The following is a 13,652-nucleotide window of genomic DNA, read 5'->3' as shown; positions in this document are numbered from 1 at the left end:
AGTCCAATTTATTAATGTTGAGCTTAGTTTCTGAGTTGTTGGTGTTCTGTTCAGGAAGTGTTCTCCACTACCAACACATTCAAATCTCTTTCTCATTTTCTCTTCTATTAGATTTAGTATATCCAGTCTTATGTTGAAGCTTTTGATCCACATGAATTTTAGTTTTTTTTCAAGGTGATTAATAATGTTCTGTTTGCATTCTTCTACATACCAACACCCATTTAGAGTGGCACCATTTCTTAAAAATATTTTCTTTTGTCCATTGTATAATTTTGACTTCTTTGTCAAAAATCAAGTGTCTATAGGTATGTGCATTTATTTCTGCATCCTTGATTGAATTCTATTGAATAACTGGTCTGGTTTTATGTCAATGCCATGCAGTTTTTATTAATATTACTTTTCAGTAATATGGTCAGTTTTACTAACTTAACCTAACAATCCATGAGCAGGGGTCATCTTTCCATCTTCTGATGTCTTGTTCAATTTCTTTCTTCAAAGACTTAAAGTTCATGTCATACAGGTCTTTTCACTTGGTTGGTTAGAGTTACACCAAGATATTTATATTGTTTGTGGCTATTGGCTATTGTGAAGGGTGTTGTTTCCATAATTTCATTCTCAGCCCATTTATTGCTCCTATAAATGAGGGCTACTAAATATTTTTAGCTAATTTTATATCCAGCCACATTGCTGAAGGTGTTTATAAGATGCAGAATTTCTCTGGTAGGATTTTTGGGGTCACTTATATACTGTCATATCATCTGTGAATAGAAAAGTTTGACTTCTTTTTTAATTTGTAGTCCCTTGATCTCCTTTAGTTTTTGTATTATTCTAGGTAGAACTTCAAGTACTATATTAACTAACTGAGAGTGGTAAGCCTTGGCTTGTTTCTGATTTTGGTGGACTTGATTACCTTTTTTTAAATTTGTTCACTTTCCATCCTGATTGTAGCCCCCTCCCTCATTGCCTCCCAGTCCCACCCTTCCTATCTTACACACCCTCCCTCCTTCCCCTCAGAAAGGTGTAGCCTTCCTCCCCTAACATTAGACCTAAACCTATCAGCTCTTGCCTTTGCATCCAGTGAAAGACAGTGATCAGCATGTCTACTTCTTCTGTACTTTGCTTAAGACATGTGTTCTTGCACCCGGATTTTAATTTGGGTGTTTGGATCTGAGCTTTTACCTGTACACTTGCCAGGCAAGCTCTTTCCAGTTGAGCTATCTCATTGCTTCAGGAATCTTATTTATAATACTTTTTGTTTTTGTACAAAGAAAAGATAAGAATTGCAATTCATCCTGTTTATCCTTTTTATTCATTTGAATGTATTTATCCTTAAAATGTGTTCAAAGTTCACAATAAATAAAATAAAATATATTAAAACAGCGTTTATGAAAACATGTCAGTACTTCTTTTGTATTTCATATCCACATGTAATGTGCACTTTTACTGAAGAATGAAGTTAGACACTCCATGAGCAAAACAGTTTTCACTACATTTGAAGGGTGTGATTAGGTCTTTTAAATTTTATTTATTTTACATCCTGACTGCAGTTTCCCCTCCCTCCTCTCCTTGTACTCCCTTGCCACTACCCCTCCTTTTTTTCTTCCCCATCTATTTCTCCTTTGCTTCTAAAGGGATGGCCTGGAAGAATATCAACCAGCCTTGACATACCAAGTTGTAGTAACACTATGTATTTTCTTTTTTATGCAGGTTAGACAAGGAGACCCAGAAAGAGGAAAGCGTCACAAAGGCAAAGTAGTTTGAAACCCATTACATGAGAGGAAATCCACTCCTGGCACTGCCCAGAGTGTTGGGAGCCAGAGGCTGGATAGCTCATAAAAGTCTGGAAGAGTTTATAGATATAAATAACACATATGAACATAATTAACAGTTCACAGCAAGCCCACAGTCAATGTCAACTTAGGTGGAGAAAAACTCAAAGCAATTACATAAAAAATCAGGAACAAAGAAAAGCTGTACAGTAAATATAATCTTCAATATAGTACATGAAGTCTTCACTAGGGTAATAAGACAACTGAATGAGATAACGGAGATGCAAGTTGGCAAGGGAAACATCAAAGCACTTCTATTTGCAGAAACTATGGTAGCATACATAAGGGACACTAAAAATTCCACCAGAAAACTCTTTGAAATGACAATTATTTATAGCTTCATATAATGTAGAATATTTTGTTGCGCCTCTAACCAAGCAAGTGAAGACTTATATGATAAAACTTAGAGACAATAAAAAAAGAAATTGAAGAAGATAAACCCAATCTCATGAACCAGAAGAACTGATATACTATAAACTGCCATATTACAAAAAACAATCTATAGATATAATGGTATCTCCATCAAAATTGCTGTACAGATCTTCATGGATTTTGAGAGGATAATTTTTGCCTTTATATGGAAACACAAAAAACCAACATCACTAAAACACTCAATAATGATAATAAAATTGCTGAAAGCATCAAGATCTGCAGCCTAAGACTGTACTACAGATGTATAGTAATAATAGCACCATAATAGTGCAACACAAAAAAACCTGGGTTGATCAATAGAATAAAATTAAAGACACTGACTTAAATCCACACACCTACAGACACCTGATTTTTTTTATAAAGAACTCAGAATACATACTGGAAAAACCAGGTAGCAATTTTCACAATTGGTACTTGTCAAACTGCATGGCTGCATACAAAAGAATTCATACTCATGACACTGTTAAAAACTCAATTCCAGATGGATCAAAGACCTCAACATAAAGCTAGATGTAAATATACAAATAGATATTTCTAAAATAATATTTAATCTTAAGTTATTTAAGCTATAGGGAAAGAAATGGAACTGACTTAATTCAGGATAACAAGACACTTGAGCATCCAGTGGCCAAGAGGATCATTTTTGTCTTTCCTCCAGTAAGGTGAATATTAACAGACTAGACACAGGATTGAGATGTAGTCAACCGTCATTATAGCCAAGAAAATAGTGCAGAATATGTTTTTTGTTCCTGAAAAGTATTTTCTCAGTGAACATCTATTAAAACATAACACCTTCCTTTTCTTCCCAAACCTGTCATTGCATTTCTGCCTGGCTGCAATTAAAAAAGAAAAATCATTGCTGCAGCTCTCCTGATTAATCTTGACTCACTAATTACTCTTCTCATTTACTTCAGCTCACAACTTGTATCGTGTCTGTGTTTTTTAAGTTGCTCTCATTGCATTTGATGCTTCTTCCAGGCTATTTCATCTTTTCCATTATGCACTGAATTGTCCCTTTTTCAATGTAAGTATTTTGGATTTTAGTTAAATCTGCTATCAGAACATGGGAATATGTTCAACAACAAAGTAATGTACACAATTGATGTGTGCATCAAAAAGCTGGATGTAGGCAGCCTGAAGAAGATGTAATTTTGCCTTTATGTAAAGCCATATTGAAGAAGAGATCTATATGATTATTTCATTTTCCTTAGCTGACTGAGTATTGTGTACTTATATGTAAATCTATAAGACTTATTTATCTTCAGACATTAATAGAGTGTTTTTGAGCTAGTACGCACTGTATAATATAAGTATAATATAATATAAACTTTATAAAGCCTGACAACCTGACTTACCTTTGGCTGGGACCTCTGGCTGCTGTGCTGAGGTCAGTGAAAAAGAGGTCATCATAGTATTTCAGAACCATGGTGATGGCAATGGAGGTTAAAAGTAAAGTCAGGAGACATCCACAAACTCTCTAACTGCCATGCTATATGATGCAGGTGGGAAAAGATGTCCACAGAGTTGTCCTCTGCCACATGCCAGAGATGAGTGGTAGACACACAGAGGCCCTCTTGCTGCCACACTACACCTGCAGGAGACTGTAGTAGTCCATAGATCTGCCTGCCACCATGACAAGTGGTGTGCTGTAGACATCTAAAAGCCTGATTGTTGTCACAGGGCAGGATTCAGATAGAAGAGGTCACCCCAAAACCTGGCAGCTGCATGGCCCCAAACCACTACAATGTGCAAATGTGTGGTAAACAGGAGAGAGAGAGAGAGAGAGAGAGAGACAGACAGACAGACAGAGACACACACACACACACACACACACACACAGAGAGAGAGAGAGAGAGAGAGAGAGAGAGAGAGAGAGAGAGAGAACAGTTTGAGCCTTGAGAAGGGAGGTGTTACTGGAGACACAAGGGAGGAGTGCAACAGCTTCTTGTAGGTAGGCAGTTCCCAGGCCATGCTGATGCTGAGAGTTATGTCAGGGCCCATGGCTATACAGCACCAGGGGATGGTGTTGATGTCTGTGGCTCATCTTGCTACTAGAGACCATGGCATGTCCTTGGATTGGGAAGGTGCCTGGGACACATGGATAGCAGGGAGTTGTGCATAACTTGCCCTGTCCCTCATGGGCTGTGGTAATCTGGAGAGCTGGAATTACCTCTCACAGGTGGTAGTACTCAGGAGACCAGGCCCTGGGCCCAGCCTAGGTAGCGTAGTAGGGCTGGCTCTGCTTGGAGGAGCACAGGTAAGCCAGTTCTGAGCATGAGAGTGAGGGAGAGCTGGCCCCTCCACTTTTCTGCAGTGAGGTGGCAGGAGTGAGAGCGTGAAGTTTTCTCTCCTCGCCATCTGTGGTAGTTGGGAGCGTGACCTTGACCATCACTGGCAGGAGAGAAGGTTCTGTGCATTTCCTGAGAAACACAGTCCAGCTGGCCCCAATGGCAAAGTCACAGGTGAGCAGCCCATGGGATGTAACAGCAAAGGAGCTAGCCCAGCCCCTCACAGCCTGTAGCCTTGAGAGAGTGCTGTATGCCTCTATTGAGCAGCATAGTAGAGCTGGCTATGGAAATGTTGGTGCAGGTGAGCCATCCCTGAGGGCATTAGAGTAGAAGAACTGCTCTTGCCTCCTGTTGATGGAGGCACTGGTTGGCCTAGCTGGAGCAGTTCTGAAAGCTTGCCCTGGTGGTGCAGTTAAGGGAGAACTTGCAGTATGACCAACTCAGCTAGCACCCAGGCCCAGATCCAAGTCATTGTGTTGGGCCACCTTAAAATACACATACATCATCTGTGAATTGTTTGAGCACATGAAAATGTCAGTCCTCCTGATCCAAAGCTTCAAGATCTCCCTGACATAGAGCAACAACATGAGAACCAGGAGGTGTCCCCGTAAGTAGCCAATTTAATGATGTCACAAAAGCCATAGACCTCGAACCAGACAATAACTCACTGCAATGAACATGTGCAAATGAAGATATATGGACGGACAAGTATATTGTGGGACATATTGTGACACACTACTTTCATGACAAGATATTTTTTATCATTTGTTCTGCGTGTGTGTGTGTGTGTGTGTGTGTGTGTGTGTGTGTGTGTGCTCGCATGCGCTATTTTCAAGGGTAGCTTACAAGGGCAGAAGTCAAATTCAAGGGATGAAGATATGAGTGGAACTGCGGTGCATGATGTGAAACTCACAAAGAATTAATAAATGCTTGCAAAATAGATTGATAAATTGTGTGCATGTGTATGTGTATATGTGTGCTCTCTATTCTTCATTCAAAACTAGATAACAGACTATTTTCACTACAGCCACCTCCAAAACCTCTCTAGCTTCCTTCCACTCACTAGTCTCTCCTTACTCACTGAGACAATGATAACTATTACTTTTATTAAATAAATTTATTTTACATAAACATCAGAGTTTCAAATTGAATTATATTTTAATTTACATTTTCTCAAGAGCCCAGAAAAGAACATTGATTTGACATGTGCACACTTATCTTTTTTTACATGTCATCTTTTTGTTCTTGAGCATGAAAGGTTTATTTTTACATTTGATGAAAATTGTATATACAATTAATGTGTACCAGTAATTGGAGATTGGGAAATTTTTATTTTAAATCCACTTCAATTAGTTATTATTGCTTTACTTTTATAACATTTAAAATGAAAAAAAAAAACTCAAACTTGTCTTTAAGTTGGAAGTGGCTACTTGTTTGCCTTTATTTCTATGTCTTTAGATTTATAGACTAATGAAATATTTTATTAAAATAGTATGGAATGTAAGAAAAGACAGAAACTATTCATTCCTAAAGTCTCTGAAGAAAATTATACATCAGTTATGGTAAATTATCCTTAATAAGAGGATATCACTTTTTCTAACAAGCTTTTATGACATGCATGAACACAGACAAAGAAATAGTGTTTCAGAGTCAATGGTCATGTTCCCTGTAGGTCATCACAATGAAAAGCTATGCTGCCTTACATCACCATGAAAAATTCTTTTATTTATTAGGATTCAATCTTTATGTTCAGCAATGTGCATTGAAGGTGTCAGGGCATATATTATGTGCAGAACTGAGAAAGAATATTTTGCATGCTTCACATCACTCTGAATATATTAAGAGATTCACATTAATCATCTGGTTCCCAGATTGTTATAATGAATTGACTCATAAATTGCTATGGATCCAAGTTATTCTCTGAAAGTAGTACAGGTAAAGGAAAGTAAACAAACAGAGTAGGAATTGGCAAGTAGTTTAGTTTTTATTAACTTTTATGAATTGACATGTACTTTTTAGATGTATAGCAATACAGGATTTAACATTTTCTCATGAATAATTTAACAGCTTAAAAGAAGCCAGTTTGGGGCCGAAGATTTGTCCATTTGTGTTTATAATATGATCTTTGAACTCTACTCTGAACTTACATAGCTCATTTCTGAATAATTGCTTTGGTGTCATGTCCTGTATTCCCTTGAAGATAAAATATTTCATACAGTTTGTATTGTGATGATGATGTTTTGCATTTGCATGTCATTCTTATATTATTTCTTTACTTAACTACATGGAATACAAAACTATTCTTTAATACTATTCTGTAACTTTTATCAGCTATCAATTTTATACATGTAATATGTTTTTTAAACAAATACACATACAGAAGAGCATATATTCTACTGGAATATGTTAGTAATTTTCTTCTTTATAAATTCTGAAAATATCATGTGACACAAATAAAAATCCATATTTATTTTACACTGCTACTGTGGACCAAACTGTATAATACCTGGGTTATGGTAACCTTAACTCATAATAAGACCATGATGTTTGTTACATTATTTCTGGTTTAGAGAATATATAAACCACCTAATATAGTCCATGGGTAATTTTTCTCAATACACTAAAAATAAAAGAGCTGGAATGAAAATCAACTCCTGAAACACATTCTATGATTCTCTGTATGTGATATGGGTTCTAACTCCACTTATGGAACATAACCATTTCAGTAGGGTTTATCATTACTTTGTTTTCATGTAGAAATTAGGAGTAACACAAACTCATTTTGTTTAGACAATTATTTAGATTTTTTGTCCAGTTTATCATTAGCTATGTTGCTGAGACATATAGCTTCTTACATTCCTAGAAGAAGGGAAAATTGTACACAATTTTGAAAACTATTATAAAACTGAAGAACTGATGGTTCTAGTAGAAATTGGTATAACTTTCTTATACAGATTTGGTCTCTTTAAAGAATGAGAGAGCATCATAGTTGGTAAATATATTTGATAAGTTTTCTGTAATAGGCATTTTGCATGGACTATGCTCAGTAGAGGTATTAGTTTTCTCTGTTGTCTCTAAGATTGATATATACATTGAGTTTGATCAACAGACCAGTTTTCTTCTAGCTCAATTATTACTACTTGTAGAAATGAGATATCTCACTTTTAATAAGTAAATAATTGTATCAGATATAATTATATAAATCATTGTATAAAATAAAATAATTTACAAATAAAATAAAATAAAATATTTGTACCAGATGATTTCTAATATCTTTGAACTGAACAAATAACATAATTTATTTAAATAGCAAAACACAATCTGAAGAGTAGACTCAACTATATTATTAATTTCTTCCAAATTCTGATACCATAGAAGCATCATAGTTTGATTTTAATGAATATATTCACATAATATATTGAAAGGAAGCATACAATCATTTAATATCATCCTAAATCAGTAAATGATGATACATTTGGTGCCTCTAAAGAACAAGAAAAGCCCATAATGTAGTTCTTACACTATTTTAATATGGAAAATCACTTCTTTCATTACGCTATACATTTTTTCTTGTTTTTGTTCTGTTTTGTTTTGTTTTGTTTTGAGACAGGGTTTCTCTGGGTAGCCTTGGCTGTCTTGGACTCCTTTTGTAGCCCTCATGACTTTATGTAAGACTCTGCTTTTCAGCTTGTGGACTCTCTGTAATTTGTAAAAACAAATGAAGAATAAAGAGTAAGAAGAAGGAAAAGGGTCATAGAAATACATGAGAACAACATTTTAGGAATGAGCCAATAATTAAAAGTGTTAAAAGCACTTGAATGCTCAGAGAGAGAAAAGTTGTAACAGATGGACAGAGAGTAGATGTAGGTCACTGATGAGGTTTGATAAAGACATCTTTTTAGAGAACGAAACCATGTAAGATATCTTAAACTGATGATGCAAAACCTTTGGTTCACCACTCCAGTAATTTATTAGTACAAGATAAGGAATAAAAGAAAACAAAAACAACAACAGAGGATTCCAAGGGGAACTGAATTTTTAGGAGTTTCCAGCTCATGGGCTAATGACTACATATACATTATCCTCCTTACTATATGAATAACTTACATTCTAAGTCTCATTTTATCCACTGTAGATAGGAATCAGAGCAGTTCTGAGCAGTGAAAATGAATTGAAATTTAGATTACAAACTTGAATATATTCTAGATGGCTTAATCAAAAAATAAGAAGTTCATTTATAAACCTGTGATGCATGCACCCTGGAAAGAAATTTGCTAGAGAGAGTGTGTGTAAAATTTTAAAGCCAGGATCCAAAGGCCATCAAGGATGGCAAAAGTGTCAAAAATGGATAATGGTACAGGGAAAATAAAATAAATTAAATTATTCTATTTAAATTAGAAATCATAAAGTTTAGAAAAGCTCCACTCTTAGCCACTTCTCTTCCAAAGCACTGTCAGTTCAACCCTTTAGGATTACAACAAGAATGACAACAAGCACACAGAAAATTTTGTTTGAATATTCAGATTTATTTTGTATTATAAATTTATGTTATAGACTAGAAATTTGATGTAGAAAGCTAAAGTATCTAATCATCTTCAGCTTAAAAAGGTGTTAATGTTTATCCCTCTTTTGTGTGTGGCATTAGCTGACCTACATGTTAAGGAACAAGTCACTGAAGCTTTTTCTTTGGTGACATTTGCAACTCATTATTTGTGACCACTAGTGTCCATACCAATGGCTCCTTTATGAATTAATTTCATAGATATTCTTAAGGTTTACTAATATATATTTTATCATTGTTTAAACTGAAACTTCAAGTATGAGAGATTTGGAATATAATAGATGTCCTTTAGAGCCTCACAAGACCCATTGCACAGCAAATGTGTAATAAAGGAAGGATATTAGCAGTCTAGCAAACATTTGTATTCATTAAGGAGAACTTTCATAATCAGACCCAATCAGACCCTGATTACACAGCAATTTAGCAGTACCTGCACAAGCAGTTTCCTCTGTGTTCAGGGATTATTTGCGATACTCATTAAAATATAACAAAAATGGAAAGTTCTTTGATGTTCAAAGTGTAGATAAATGAAATTCATTTATGTTTTTTTTTTCAGCCAAAGTGTATCACAGAAAGGCAAGATAAAAACATGAGTGTACCTGTCATCTCAGGCAGTTTGATGTGTTGATTTTAGGATTGATTCTCAATGTCAGTCTCACACTTATTTTCAAGGATCTTGTGTTATGGCTCCAGGCTTTGTGAGAGAGATATTGGCTCCTCACCCTCCCTACTATAAATCCTGCTCTCTGTCAACCCACCTTCCCAGAAGTCAGCATTTTCTCTCTTCTTAATCATGAGAGCATTCTCTTATTTTACTTTTTACCAGTATTATGCCACCTTTAACTGGTAACTGATCCCCCCATCTCTTGTGGAATATAACCTAATTATGTTCTTGTTCTTTGGCACTAGATTTCATATCAGCATACTATATTGAGCACCAATATTATTTCTTTGGCAAATGAGCACAGTTTTTTTCCCTAGTATATTGGAAGCATCTTGAGAAAATTAAACTGTTTTACCAATCTATTTCCTGCTATTCATTTACACAATAAATACAAAGTAGATATAAATATGAATTTTATTATGTACTAACAAGTACTTGTCAGTGAAAATAGATACTCTTATACCTACTGACAAATTACTCACTTTTATTTTAATAGTTATCACTTAACTCAAGTATTCCCATAAGGCAAGTTCTGTATTGCCTAATTTCAAACAATGGTTTCTTTGATGATTTTGTGCCTTGTACTATTTTATTTTCAGTCTTATGCTCCACTTCCTTCACTAGCATGCTGAGTGTCTTCCATCTATCCTACCAAATTATTACCTCAAGTCATCCACAATTGCTTTTAAATTAAGTATCAACTCATTTAGGTCAAAGTGTTTCCTCGACTGATAAACATGACTGCTTAGAAGTAGAACAATGTTTTTAAGAGTATCTGTATGAAACGGGTCTACCAATGATCCCAGAAGCTTTGAAAATCTTATATTAGTCAAAAAAGTGATAAAATTCCATAAGTACACACATGAGTGTGCGTGAACATGCACACACACAAGGACTCACACATGCACAAACACTCAAATACATACACACAGCCTTGAAAACTTATGTCCCTGAGCACATCTAGATAAAATTTGTGGATTTTAGCAATGTAACTGTGGCAATGATTAAGTATATCTACCTCTATCTCTGTCATCTATACACACACACACACACACACACACACACACACACACACACATACACATATATATATATATATACATCTACATTTACATCTATATGTATATCTATCAACCTATCTAGCTATCTATCTTTATACATATATATGTATATTTGCAAGATATTGCTCTTAGAAAAAACTATAGAAAGCAACAGTATACAACCTCAATTATTATCATTATTACTCCAGACAATTACATGTAAATTTATAGCCATCTATGAGCATATACAGGGGGCTGAAGTCCCCCTCAGTTCCAGTCATAGGGGAGGGGAGTAAGGGGAAAATGGGAGGGAGGGTGGAATGAGAGAATACAAGGGAGGGGATAACCATAGAGATGTAATATTAATAAATTAATAAAATAAAATTAAAAAATTAAGTTCTTGAAGTAACAATTATGTGGTTAATATTTAAAGTACCACAGTAAGACTAACAATGACTGTTTAGCTGTATTAGTTACCTTCCTTGTTGTTAATGAGTAAATTCCTCACAAAAGCCACTGAGGGAATGAAAGATGTCTTTGTGTGGATGCAGAGTCCATAACTGTGGCAGGAGTATGGACCAAAGAATGATAGAAGCGCAGCTCCAATTCTGTCCTTATTTTTATCTATTTATGCACCTCAGGACAAGAATCAGATCACACTGACAGTGGATCATTTCTCAGCTCATGGCGTCTAGAAATTCCTTCCCAGTCATGCTAAGAGGTTTGTCTGTGGGTGACTATAGAATCCGTCAAAGAAACAATCAGTGTATACCATCACAGCACCATAACATCTCAATAGTAAATATTTATTTATTTAAAAACAAATCAAGACTAATTTTAAATGTTGAATACTTTTCATAATTGATTGAAACTGGAAAAATTAAAATTTTAATATTAAATATTTTAATCTTAATTCTTTTAAGATCTGTTTTATTTATTATTAGCTCTGTTTCTCTGTGAGCATATGACATCTGTAATACACTTGAATGGAGTTTAGAAGAAAGGTTGACAAGTTCATTATGTCTTTCACATTTACAGGGCTGTTAGTAATGAACTTGGATCAGCAGTCTTGCATGACAAGAACCATCTGCTGAAGATTTCACGAGTCTAATAGTTTTACATGTCAGGTTAATTTCATTGTGTATCCTTGCTCTACAGATAGAAGTTGAAAGCATCTGAGTTTCTGTAAGTCTACAGGTTAGAGTAACCACTCTTTTTTTTTTTTTTTGCTTGTATTTGTTTTCTTTTTTTTCTTTGGGCTATGGGTATCTGCCTCTGTGGGTGAAGCCTCTCAGAGGAGTTATGGTAGGCTTCTGTCTATAAGTATAGCAGAGTAACATTACTAGCATCAGGGATTTGTTCTCTCCCATAGGATGGGTCTCAAGTATGGTCAGTGTTTTGTTGGCTGAGAGGCAGGTTGCAAATGTCGGTAGCAAAGGAGATCCAGGTCCCTGCTTCCACAGACATTCGAGTTTTGTGGGGCCACCAGCTCTTCATCATGTCGTTAGTTATCATTCCTGATGACCTGGCCATCATGCCACCTCCCAAAACCTTACCATCATTGAGTGCAGTATAGAAAGTGGGCAGAAGCTGTGTGTGATACTTAGAGCCAAGAATGGTACCCAAGGGCAGTCTGCAGGACACAGCAGCCACATCCTCTGATGGCAAGTACCTTGCCCCTGGTGACTGTAGTAAGCTCATTCTAATTTGGGAGGCCCAGAACTTTCAGCACCTGTACACCTTTATGGGCCACCAGGCTGCCGTGTTGGGACTGGCCTTCCAATGTGGTGCCTATCCAATCTACAGCATTTGCCATGACTGCTCTGTGAAGGTGTGGAATGTAGCAGAAAACTCCTATGTGGAGACACTGTTTGGGCACCAGAATGCTGTGGCTGCATTAGACTCCATGAGTCGAGAATACTGTGTGACAGCTGGGGGTTGGGATGGGACTATGCTTGTGTGGAACATCCCATAGAAATCCAAGCTTCTCTTCTATGGCCACCAGGGTTCCGTTGACTGATTTCATCTGATCAAGGAGGAACACATGGTGTCAGGTGCAGATGAAGGCTCTGTGGCTTTGTGGGTCACTCCCAGATACAGTTACTTGCCTTCTAGCATGAAGCCCATGGGCTACATGTGGAACCCAGCTTGGAACAGCCTTTCTTGGTATCATTGGTGGCATCCCTACGCAATACAGACCATGTGGCCATGGGCTCCCACAATGCCTGTGTGTGGCTTTGGCTGTGTCGAGAGGGCTTCAGGCAGCATGACTCTCTCTGTGATATCATCCAGGTTGGTTTTATCAACAGCCTCAAGCTCTCCAGTGCTGGGGACATCTTAGTGGCAGGAATGGGATAGGAGCACAGGCTTGACCGATGATGGATTATCAAAAGGCTGCTACTCCGTATGTATCATCCCATTCCTCTGGGACCCTGCAGCCCCTGTTACTGTCTCCTGACATTCATCCTTATTTAAGTGCCTTCCACCCCTTTTTAAATTAAAGCCTCCTTGCCTGGTCTACAGAGCAAGTTCCCGGATATCCAGAGCTGTTACACAAAGAATACCTGTCTCGAAAAACCAAACCAACCAACCAACCAACAAAACAAAACAAAACTTCTAGAGGTATCACCATCCCTGATGTCAAGTCGTACTACAGAGTTATGATAATGAAAAACTGCATGGTATTGCCATTAAAACAAAGGGGATATTCAAAGAAATTGAAATGAAGATCCAGAGATAAATCTATGGACACCTGAATTTTGACTAAGAAGTCAAAACCATACAATGGCAAAAAAAAAAAAAAAAAAAAAAAAAAAGCACTTTCAACATATAGTGCTG

The 13,652-nt window shown here is 36.4% G+C and overlaps 1 pseudogene across 1 annotated transcript; it reads left to right on the top strand.

Annotated features, from left to right (window-relative positions):
- Positions 1 to 4,398: 4,398 nt before the first annotated feature.
- On the top strand, positions 4,399 to 13,191 carry LOC311589579 (U3 small nucleolar RNA-interacting protein 2-like; annotated as a pseudogene). The gene is made up of 2 exons: positions 4,399 to 4,518; positions 12,187 to 13,191. The product of its transcript is annotated as a U3 small nucleolar RNA-interacting protein 2-like (transcript).
- Positions 13,192 to 13,652: the final 461 nt, after the last annotated feature.

This window comes from Acomys minous (assembly GCF_964271855.1).
Source record: "Acomys minous genome assembly, chromosome: 18".
Lineage (NCBI taxonomy): Eukaryota > Metazoa > Chordata > Mammalia > Rodentia > Muridae > Acomys > Acomys minous.
This window is presented reverse-complemented; position numbering and strand designations above follow the sequence as displayed.